This window comes from Callospermophilus lateralis, chromosome 3 (assembly GCF_048772815.1).
Source record: "Callospermophilus lateralis isolate mCalLat2 chromosome 3, mCalLat2.hap1, whole genome shotgun sequence".
NCBI lineage: Eukaryota > Metazoa > Chordata > Mammalia > Rodentia > Sciuridae > Callospermophilus > Callospermophilus lateralis.
In genome coordinates this window covers 26,931,826-26,942,571 of record NC_135307.1, presented here as the reverse complement: position 1 = coordinate 26,942,571, position 10,746 = coordinate 26,931,826, and the positions used below count along the sequence as shown (strand labels likewise).

General features: G+C 49.4%; 1 protein-coding gene across 2 annotated transcripts in view; it reads left to right on the top strand.

Moving 5' to 3' along the window:
* The first annotated feature begins 7,935 nt into the window (after nt 1-7,935).
* Nucleotides 7,936-10,746, top strand: part of Tmem63c (transmembrane protein 63C) — a 65,740-nt gene continuing 62,929 nt past the window's right edge. For both annotated transcript variants that reach the window (XM_076849805.1, XM_076849806.1), the window contains exon 1: nt 7,936-8,073. The gene's annotated coding sequence lies outside the window, so the exon portion shown is untranslated. The remainder of the gene's footprint in view (nt 8,074-10,746) is intronic.

Sequence of the window (10,746 nt, the reverse complement as noted above, 5' to 3'; positions counted from 1 at the left end):
CAACATTAAAGGCATGATCCATGGCAGAAATAATTGATAAGCTAGAATTCATTAAAATTTAAAATGTCTGCTCCATAAAAGACAATGTCAAAAGGATAAGACATGTCACAGGAAGAGAAAATATTTGCAAAAGACACATCTAATAGAGGACTGTTACCCCAAATATGCAAAGAACTCTTAAAACTCAGCAATAAGAAATGGGCAAAAGATCTTAGCAGATACCTAATTAAAAAGGGGCAAAAGATCTTAGCAGACACCTCATCAAATAAGTTATACAGGTGGCAAATAAACAAATGAAAAGATCTTCCACATGAGGTAGCTACAAATAAAACAGCAATGAGATGGCCATACACAACTATTAGGAATTACCGAAATCCAAAACACTGACACCAACAATGCTGGTGAGGATGTGGAGCCACAGGAACTCTCATTCATTGCTGGTGAGAGTGCAAACAGTACAACCACTGTGAAAGACCACTGAGCACTTTCTTACAAAAAAAATTATTCTTACTAACAGGGACGAGAGGGGGGAGGGAAAGAGAGAGAGAAGGGAAATTGCATGGTAAAGGAAGGAGACCCTCATTGTTATACAAAATTACATATAAGAGGATGTGAGGGGAAAGGGGAAAAAAACAAGAGAGAGAAATGAATTACAGTAGATGGGGTAGAGACAGAAGATGGGATGGGAGGGGAGGGGGCATAGTAGAGGATAGGAAGGGCAGCAGAATACAACATACACTAGTATGGCAGTATGTAAAAAAGTGGATGTGTAACCGAAGTGAATCTGCAATATGTATATGGGGTAAAAATGGGAGTTCATAATCTGCTTGAATCAAATGTATGAAATATGATATGTCAGGAGCTTTGTAATGTTTTGAACAACTAATAATAATAAAAAATATTCTTACTACATAATTCAGCATTTTTACCCTTTACAAATAAAAAAATATGTCCACACAAAAACCTGCACAGGGATGGAGAGATAGGTAGATAGATAGGTAGGTAGGTAGGTAGGTAGATAGACATTTATTCATAATTGACTAAACTTGAAAAGAACTTGTGGTACATCTAAACCATGGAATATTATTTAGTGCTAAAAAGAAATAAGCTGTCATACCATGAAAAGAGATGGAGGAATTTAAATGCATATTACTAAGTGAAGGAAGCCAATCTAAAAAGGCCATATGTTGTGTGATTTCAACTACATGACATTCTGAAAAAGGCAAAAGTATGGAGACAGTAAAAAGGTCAGTGGTTGCCAGATGTTAGTGGAAAAAGAAGGATGACTAGACAGAGCACAGAGGATTTTTAGGGCAAGGAAACCATTTTGTTTGATACTACAATGGTGGATACATGTCATCATGCATCTGTCTAAATCAAGCTCTACACCGACAGTGAACCCTAATATGCCCACTGCGTAATCACAATGTGTTGGTATAGATTCATTGATTGTAACAAATGTACTACTCTGCTGTGGAGTCCTGATAGGGGCAGTGATTGTGCATCTGTGAGTGCATGGGGTGTGTGGGAAATCTCCATACTTCCTGCTCAATTTTCCTACTAATCTAAAACTGCTGTAAAACACAAGTTATTAATTTATAAAAGTCTACAGATAACCAACTGACCAAATGACTACAATATGACCACGTGCCTCACCTCATTGGTCATTCATAAAATGCATATAAAACCCACCAAAGACACCACTCAAAGGGACCAGGAAGGTAACAAGTCCATCAATGCCAAACATTGAAAAGGAAGCAGACCATACAGAACTCCCATCCACCGCTGGAGGACACATGAATGGGTATAATCCCACTCTAGAAAACATCTCAGCATGAACTGGAAAAGCTGAAGATGCACACCCCAGCGATCCCCAAATTTCTCTCCTGGTTTACAGAAACTCAAAAACATGTGAGGCAGGAAGAGTGGCATTGTTTGGAAAAATGATCTTGGATTGTGTTTCTATAACCCAATACCCTGGACTATTTCAATAAATTGAAATTTCTTTCTCACAGTCTGGAGGCTGAGAAGCCCAAGGTCAAGGTATTAGCAGCCTTTTTGTCTGGCAGCGCTACTATCTTCTTCGACTCCGTCCCTTCAAGGCTGCATCCGCACCTGGTGATAAAATGAGGGAGGAGCCCTAAAGACCTAGTCCCCTTGGAGAGGCCTCCCCTCCTTCCACAATTTCTTTGGACATAAGTTTCAACGTGAGTTTTGGAGGGGACAAAAGCATCCAGACCATAGCACTAACTGGATATAACCAAGTATCTACCCAGCAAGACCAATTAATTTATGGCATAGTCAAACAACAGACTGCCCCCAGAGCAATGGCAGCCAATCAGTGCAACTGCATACCATAATGTGGGTCAGTCTCCTAAGTGTGGTAAGAAGCCCAACATGAAAGTATGGGCATACACGACTCCTTTAATGTACTCTTAAAAAACATATCAGACCCAGCCATTCTGATTAGGGTCGAAAATAAGCTGTCAGAAGTAGAAAGCAAAGCCAGGCAGGGGTCCCTCCAAAGTCACGATGGGGCTGTGTCTCGCGGGAAGGAGGGCTGGAGGAGAAAGGGGTGTGATTGGGAAACTACTTAGGGAAATGGGATCCGTTCTTTTTCTCGACTTGGGCTCTGGTTATACAATGTTTGCTTTATGATTATTCGCTAGAGCATTCATTTGGGTTTTGCATATACTTTTCTGTATGTGTATCATTTTTCACAAAGTTAATAAGGGTTACAAAACAAAGAAAAGGTTCATTACTGAAAATAGGGATCCTCTCCCAGTGGAATGGGTGCAACAGAGCTGATTTCAAGAGCCTGGGTGGGCCTGAGTTCAAGGAGAGGGGATCCTCATTTTTGTGGGGATTGAACTCAGGGTCACTTGATCACTGAACCCCATCCCCAGCCCTATTTTGTGTTTTATTTAGAGACGGGTTGCTTAGGGCCTCATTGTTGTTGAGACTGGCTTTGAATTCGCCATCCTCCTGCCTCAGCCTCCCCAGCCACTGGGATTACAGGTGTGTGCCCCTGCACCTGAAGGGATCCTCATTTTTGGCTCAAGGGAAGACCGTATTTCTGCTTCATGAATGTCAGCTTGTGGGTGGAGGGGATCCCTTAGCTGCAATAACATTTAATACAAGGACTCAAATATTCTTTAAGAACCCGACACTGCTGATAAGCAAGGGTCAAGATAGAACTGAGGCTTCAAATCCCAGCCCTGTCTGAAAATGCTCCATTGGCTCATCTCTGGGTGGAGAAGCCCTTCCTCCCAAGTCTCTCCAGAGTTCCAGGACAAGACTGTGCTTCCTTTGTGATGTCATCAGCACCTGTCTCCACCTCACCCACCAGAACCTTCCAATATTGATAATTGGTAGTGTCTCTAGGCGGTGGATGACAGTGACCTCCCCCAGTCTTGAATTTCCCTTCTTCCCGGAGAGAAGTACTGGACAAAGAGGCTGCTGCTGGCTAAGAGCTCAGACCCGATGGGGCCTTGGTGAGTGGAGCCCAGCCTGAGCCAGGAATCAGGGAGGGCAGGGAGGCCAGGGCTGGCCCAGGAGAGGGAGGCCGGGTTTCTCTGCTGTGCAGATGCCAGCTGATTACACGGTCCTCCATTTGCCCACCAATCTCGGGACGGCCCAGGTGAGAGCCGAGCCGTGTGCCTAGATCTAACCCAGAGCTCGAGAAACCCATGTCTGGTTAGACTGAGGACACTGAAAACAAATGGTTCTCCATCCCAATACATTACCTGCTGCCTTTTGCACAGGAACTCAATTCTCTTCTGCCTGGAAAGACAGGTTGGAGTGTATGATAGAACCCCGACTCCCAAAATGAGCCCACTTTCTTAGATAGTCCTTATTTGGCTCTTGGCAACAAAGTATATCATACAGTATCTGGACTGACTCTTAAAATGAATGAATGATTCCTGGGTTCTGCTTGAAAATACACAGTTCATATTCTGGATCCTAGAGCAGATCTACAGTTGGGCTCTTATCACACTAGTCCCACAGCCCCTGCTTTCCTCTGCCTGGCAGGCTTGTCCACACCAGGCCTTGAGGGGGATTGGGACACTCTTGCGTGGATCCCCTGCTCCTGAGCCTAAAATCAGCAGCATGGAACTGAGGAGAAACAGGCCTGGAGCACACCTAGGTGGCTCTCCCCACCTCCCCACCTCTTTCCTCTCACTCTGAGTCCCCTGAGCATCTCATCTGGGCAGTGCAGGAAGGCTGCCTAAAGACACGGAGGTGGTGCACACATGTGTTTGGGTTGGGCAATTACAAGGAATTCTGCAATGACCACCTGGTGCATGCAGGTCTTTGTGAACCAAGGTGAGCATTTCTGATAAGATTTCTAGATCAAGGTCTCCAAGGGATCAGAACATTCTGGGATCCGAGACTGTGCTCTGACCGCTCTTACTGGGCTGGCCTAGGACCTCAGACAGTTTCACCCATCTGTCTTCCAAATCAGCCTACAGACAGACCCCTTCTGAACTCAGTAATCTAGGGGAACATTGACTTCACCCCTATAGTCATTTGTTAGACACTAGACATAAAAAACAGGAAACACAATTGGACTTTAAAAGAATTTATAATCTTGTAAGGGAGAAAGTCAACTTTAATAAATCAAAATCTGCTTTCTGATCCTATATTTTTTTTTGTTGTTGTTGTTTGGTACCAGGGATTGAACCCAGGGACACTCAACCACTGAGCCACATCCCCAACCCTATTTTGTATTTTACTTAGAGACAGAGTCTCACTGAGTTACTTAGAGCATGGCTTTTGTTGAGGCTGTCTTTGAACTCGCCATCCTCCTGCCTCAGCCTCCTGAGTCGTTGGGATATCAGGAATGTGCCTCCATACCCAGCTGCTTTCTGGTTCTTAAAGAAAGGTATCATTTCAGATGACTGAATTTGCTAGATGTTCAAGATGTCTCTCCATAACATACAATCTGTATTTTAACCAATTTTTTTTATTGAAATTACTTTCTAAATATATAATTGCTTCTCTTTCAAAATAAAATATTTAGTTGGTGATTTAACCTTAGTGATGCAGGGTGGTAGTTCCGAGTGGATTCCCAATATGACCCTATTTTACAACCACACCCTCCCAGCCTCTTGGAATGACCCTGCAATCCCTTACACTTGACTGTTGCTGATTCCATCTTTCTCACTTTTTCATAAGTTCTTTCTCCTTCCAATATGCTCCTGCTCATCTGCTGCAGGCTTGGGGCTCCCCATTAGGCGATTGGTTCAGCTGCTGTCACAGAGGTCAACAATGGTGGCTTTACAGAGTGTTTTGTTCTCCCAAGGTGGCTGACACTCTAGGCTTCTAATCCAGGTCATCCTGAGGTCTCCTCCTTCCCGTCCTGTTGCTTGGCCAACCCTCTGGAGTTGTCCTGGTTAGCATCATCAACGCTGCCCTCCCCTCCACCCCCATATCCACAAAGGAGAAAGGGAACATGAAGGGCAGGTGGCTCCCTGTCAAGGATCACTTCCCCTTCATACCCACTGGCCAGGACTTAGTCCATGGCTATAACTGGCTGCAAGCGGGGATGGGACACATGGTCTCCAGCAGAGTAGCCATGATGGCAGGTTGTAAGCTTTGGAGCTCCACTGCTAAAAGGAAGCAGGAAAGAAAGGGTACTCAGGGGCTCAGCAGTCTCTGCCACACTGGATCTGTTGGAATTGTGTGTGGGGGTGGGCTCCAGGGGACAATAGCAGGTGCTCTCATGCAGACAAAGCTCTTGACTTTGTCAGACAGTTGCAGCTGTGTGGGCATCTCAGAGTCCTTCTGTTTCTTTTATATTGTTCTGGATTTCGCTCCCAGACAAGTTTTGGAGGTTAACAACATAGTCATGATGACAATCCAGGCCAAAGGCTCTCCCATCCCAATCCACATGAGGGACAGCATGGAAATTTTTCAGTACCACAGAGGTTGAGAGCAAAGGCCAAAACCCTCTGTTATTCATTCCTACCCATCTTTACAGAGAACCTTCTACAAGCCTGACCCTCACCTGGGCGGTCAATGTTTAGTTGGCTGGACAATGGGAATCACCTTTTCACCACTTCCAGCCCTTCTGGCATTTGCAAGAGTTCATCTTCCTCCTTCTCTGCATCCCCCTCTATGGCATGCCCTGGGTGACTCTCAGGTCTCTCCTCGGGGGCTGGAGTCGGGTAGGTATAGGCTCAGCAGCAGGTACTGTCATGAGGGAGTAGAGAAGAGATTCTACTCTGTCCCACTGCAACAAAGACAGCAACAACCAGCATTTCCAAAGCACTTACTTTGTATACGGTATCTTAGAGCATCCTTTAAGGTTACTATTATTATTTCTCCCATTTTACATATGCAAATGAGGAAGCTTAGAGAGGTTAAGTTCCATATATAGGTGGCCCAGCTGGGACTGGAATCCAGGCAGCTAGAGTTCTTAACATACTCTTGCATTTATCTGGTTTGTCTTTGTACCTACCAGCCCTTCTAAAGAAACATAATAAAAGGGTTAGAGCAGAGGGGCCTTAGACCCCAACCAGTCCAGTCCCCTCTGTTACAGAGGAGAGGGAAAAGTAAAAAGCCATTAAGTGAGCTATCCCAGATTGCATAGTCTGGTAACAGCTGAGCTGTGGCTAGAACTCAGCCCCCAGTGCTCTGTTGCCACTGCAGAATAGATGATCCAGGGGCTGGGGTTGTGGCTCAGTGGTAGATCACTCGCTTGGCATGTGCAAGGCCCTGGGTTCGATCCTCAGCACCACATAAAAATAAATAATCAAAATAAAGGCATTGTGTCCAACTACAACTAAAAAATAAATATTAAAAAAAAGAATAGATGATCCAAAGTCTTCCTGAGAGTGAATGAAGAAATAAGTGAGTGGGTGGGTGAATGAGGGCATAAATGGATAGGCCTTGACAGATTTCATCTAGTGGCTCACCTTGGGTTCGAATGGTGTGGCTGGACAGGAGCATGGCATGGGGAGACATAATCAGAGGGTCCCAGCAAGGTGGAAATGCATGGGGGAGGGGATCGTGCTGCTGGTGATGGGAGAACTGCCCCATGAAAGCCTATCTACCTTTTGCCCCCCTACTCTAGTGTTTCACACCCTTGTGCTGCCCCCCCCCCTACGGTTTTTTAATCACACTGCTGACAACTCTGACTCTACCTTACCACTATAGAGCTGTTGGAAGGAAGTCACTTAGGGAGATTATTCAGTAGTGCTCCTGTTCCATTAGCATTGTAAGGGCAGTTCCAGATGTCTACTAAATAAATGTGCCTAGGCCCCTGCTTGGGAGACAGAGGCTGTTTGCAGCCTCTTATTTAGCATGCTGATCTTTGGGGTGCAAACCAGGGTCTTCTGTCTCCAGGGTCAAAACCAGACATCTTTAGCAGACTAGCCAGTTCTTTGATGAAACTAGAGACCCACTTGAGGAATATAGCCCCCGTCAAACTGGAAATGACCCAACTCACTCCCTTGGGCTTCCTGGGTGGGGCCCTGGCTAATCTGTAGGTCTTTCTTTTGCTGAGGAGCCGGAACTGGATAGAGCCAAGGGCCTGCCAGGAGGTGGTCCTTGGGCGGGGCACAGCGTTACCTTTGTGGGGTTGTCTTTTCTACCTTCTGGCTGAAGGAAATAGGAGGCCTGGGGAGGAGGAGAGTTTGGGGGATAAGGTAGGTGGACTCGCAGCTGCTGAGGCTCAGAGCATCTGTCATTGCTGGAGCAAACTGCAGCAAGGGACCAGCAGTCTGGTGCGTTGGAGATGGTAATTTGCAGATGGTTTCTGGTAGCAATAGGATTTCCGTGGCTGAGCCTGAGTCTCTGTATATGACACCCCAGCGACAGGTCAGAGCAGCCGTGGGGCGGGGCCAAGGTTGGCTCCTGCTGGGAGGAGCCGGGATGCCGCTCCCGCGGTGATGCGGAGGGGAATTTGCTGACAGTCCCTTGCCAGGTGGGGCTGGCTTCGCCAGGCCGCGAGGAGGAGGACCGGCTGGCCATCTCCTCCCAGGTGGGGAGCGTGTTGCCCGTCACTGCACCCCGCAGCCCGAGCACCTTGCCTAGGGCTGCGGCCGCGGCGCGGAGCGCTCAGATGTGGTGAGCACGCGGGTGGTGCGAGCCAGGACAGCGGGACCCGGAGCAGGGGCGAGGAGAGGGGCGAGAATCCGGGTCCCGGACGCGGGAGGGGGCGGGGAAGGGTGGCTAGATCGGTGCTTCCCGGACCTCGCACCGGGAGGGTGGGGGCGGGGGAGACTGCGCCACAGCGCCTCGCCACGCCGGCTGTCCCCCACCAAGGAGGGCCATTGCTTGGTAGACTCGTCTTTACCGGGTGGGGGGATGGAGGTGGGTGGGAGGCTTGCCTGGGGGTCCCCCGGCCCCTGATTGACAGCCAGGTGGGAATTACGGCTCAGGATCACCCCACCCCACCCAGGGATTCCCGGGGCTCTGCCGCCCACTCACGGGGCTGGGATGGGAGGAGGCGGGCTACTCCACCCGCATGGATGTTGACAACGTCACTGATGAGCTACTGCCCCAGTGTGTGTGTGTGTGGGGGGGTCCTGTTCTGTGTTAGGTGGTCCTGGGTTTCCGGGCCCTCAGGGCCAAAGGATGCTACCTTTCCCCCCATGTACTTCCAAAGAAAGGTTCTTTCATTCTCACCTTGGCCTTGAGAAAGAAACTGGGTTTGAATGAAGGTCCTGGGGAAACTGAGGCCCAGAGGCATTAGAGTTTGACCAAGGTCACTTAGCAGGTCCCACAGGGCTGCTTTCCCCCCATGCCTTCTGGAAGGGCAGGGACTGTTGTCTCTCTATAGACCCTGACTGCACCCCCGATCTGGCGCACAGTCCCCAACCCTGTACACCTCCAGCATGAGGCTCGGGTGTGAACATCATGAATGTCTGGGGGCAGGAGAAAGTTCAGGAGGAATGCTCATCTGGGCAGAGGGGACAATGGGGTGGTGCCATGTATCCCTGTGTGGTTCAGAGAAAGAATGAGGGTTGGCATCTGGGACAGGAAAGCCAGAGGTGGGCAGCCTAGGTCCCCAGCGTTGATCCTGTGTGTCAGTCTTGATGGAGAGGCCCGGGAAAGTTCAGATGGACTTTCTTCGGGTGAGTTGCCTTCTCTGTTCTGCTGACTGTCGTCCCCAGGTATCATGGGCCCCCTTGGATCTGTTGCTCTTCCATGTGAACTTTCCCTCAATTCACCTGTCCTCTTTCTCTCTGGGGCAGACACCATTCTCCAGAGGGAAACTGAGGCAGGCAGAGAGTGACAGTGTGTTAGTCCAGGAGCCAGCTATCATGGTTGAGGAAACCGAGGCACAGAGAGTGCAGCAGGTTGCTCCAGCCCCTCACCTGCACACAGGGCTCCTGACTCCCCAGCCGAGCACAGGGCAGACTGGAGACAGCTCCTCCTGGCTCCTACTCGTCTCCCCACAGTCCAGCTCTGACAGGTCCAACTGTGTCTCCTGACAGGTGCAGGAGCCATAGGTGAAAGCCGCAGCATTTTCTCCTCCTTTAAGATGTGCTTTCTAGTTAAATGGGGAGGAAGTAACTTGAAGAGGGCCATCGGAGTCACTGGGCTGTCCTCCCAGTGTGCTCCTGTGGTTTCCATGGGCCTGTTCAAGCCACAGACAGATTTCCTTCCCGCCCTGGTACCCACAGTCGTGAACACAGCTTGGGAGTGGGGACCCACAGCTGTAAGGGGCCCATGGGCATGGGGACCCCGACAGCATGTCGGGGTAGGAGTTCTGACCAGCCTGTTATGAAAGTAATGCCTGGCTCACAAGTTGCTGCTTCTCAAAGACATCCCCTGACCACAGAGCCGGTGAAGCTGGTCCCCGGTGACTCCACAGCATGCCTTGGATAAGGGTTGCTAAGAATCTCTGGGGTGATCTGTGGTCCCCAGAAAGCTCACAGAACCAACTGCTTGTAGAGTGACAGTGTAGTGCTAGAAAATAGAGGGCCCGCCATGTTAGAGGGAGACCATGTGTCTGGCTCCTCCTCTGGAGTCCCTTCTCCAGGAGGAAGGCTGGTGATGGGTGCCCCTCCTGTCTAGCAGAGGCTGGGCCAGAAGCCTTCCTTCTACCCTCAGATCCTGGGGGAGAATCAGACTTGGGGATCAGAGCAGAGAGCCTGTTCTGGACCCAGATTCCCTGTTGGCTGGCACTCTGCCCTCAGTTTCCCTACCTGACAGCTGGGTGTGAAGACACCTCCAGATGGGTGGGAGGGCTTTGGAAATTTATCAAGTGTTTTTCCCGGAGACTTTGGCCTACACGGAAGCCATCTGCTTCCTGCCTGAGTGGAGGAAACGTAGGTGCTCCCTCTTTGGAGGATGCTTTCTCCCTCCGTGGCCAGTCTAGAGCCTCTTCGTTGCTTGGAAGGCAGGCTACCCCTCCCAACCCACTTCAAGCCCTGTTTCGGCTCTGGAGGGCTCCCCTTCCGCCGTCCTTAGTTAACATGTGTAACAGGATTCTCACCATGACATGCTTTCCCACGAGCCTGGGTGCTCCTGCCAGCTCTAGTCCCATGAATTCTGCTCTGGCTCTTCCTGGGCGGCAGCTGGTGGGAGAAGCACAGAGAAAATGGACTTAATGTGCTGGCGCTCTTTGCACTGCATCCAGGGTGGCACTCAGGCTACGGGCAGGCTCGCACCGGGAAGGGAAGGCCCGTTGAAAGTGCTTAGGGGAAGTGCTCAGAGTGGAGTGAGGTCAGCAGCTTTGAGTGCCCATCTTGCTGGAGGAGCGGCCCTGCACTCTCTCCTCCCCTCTCCCGG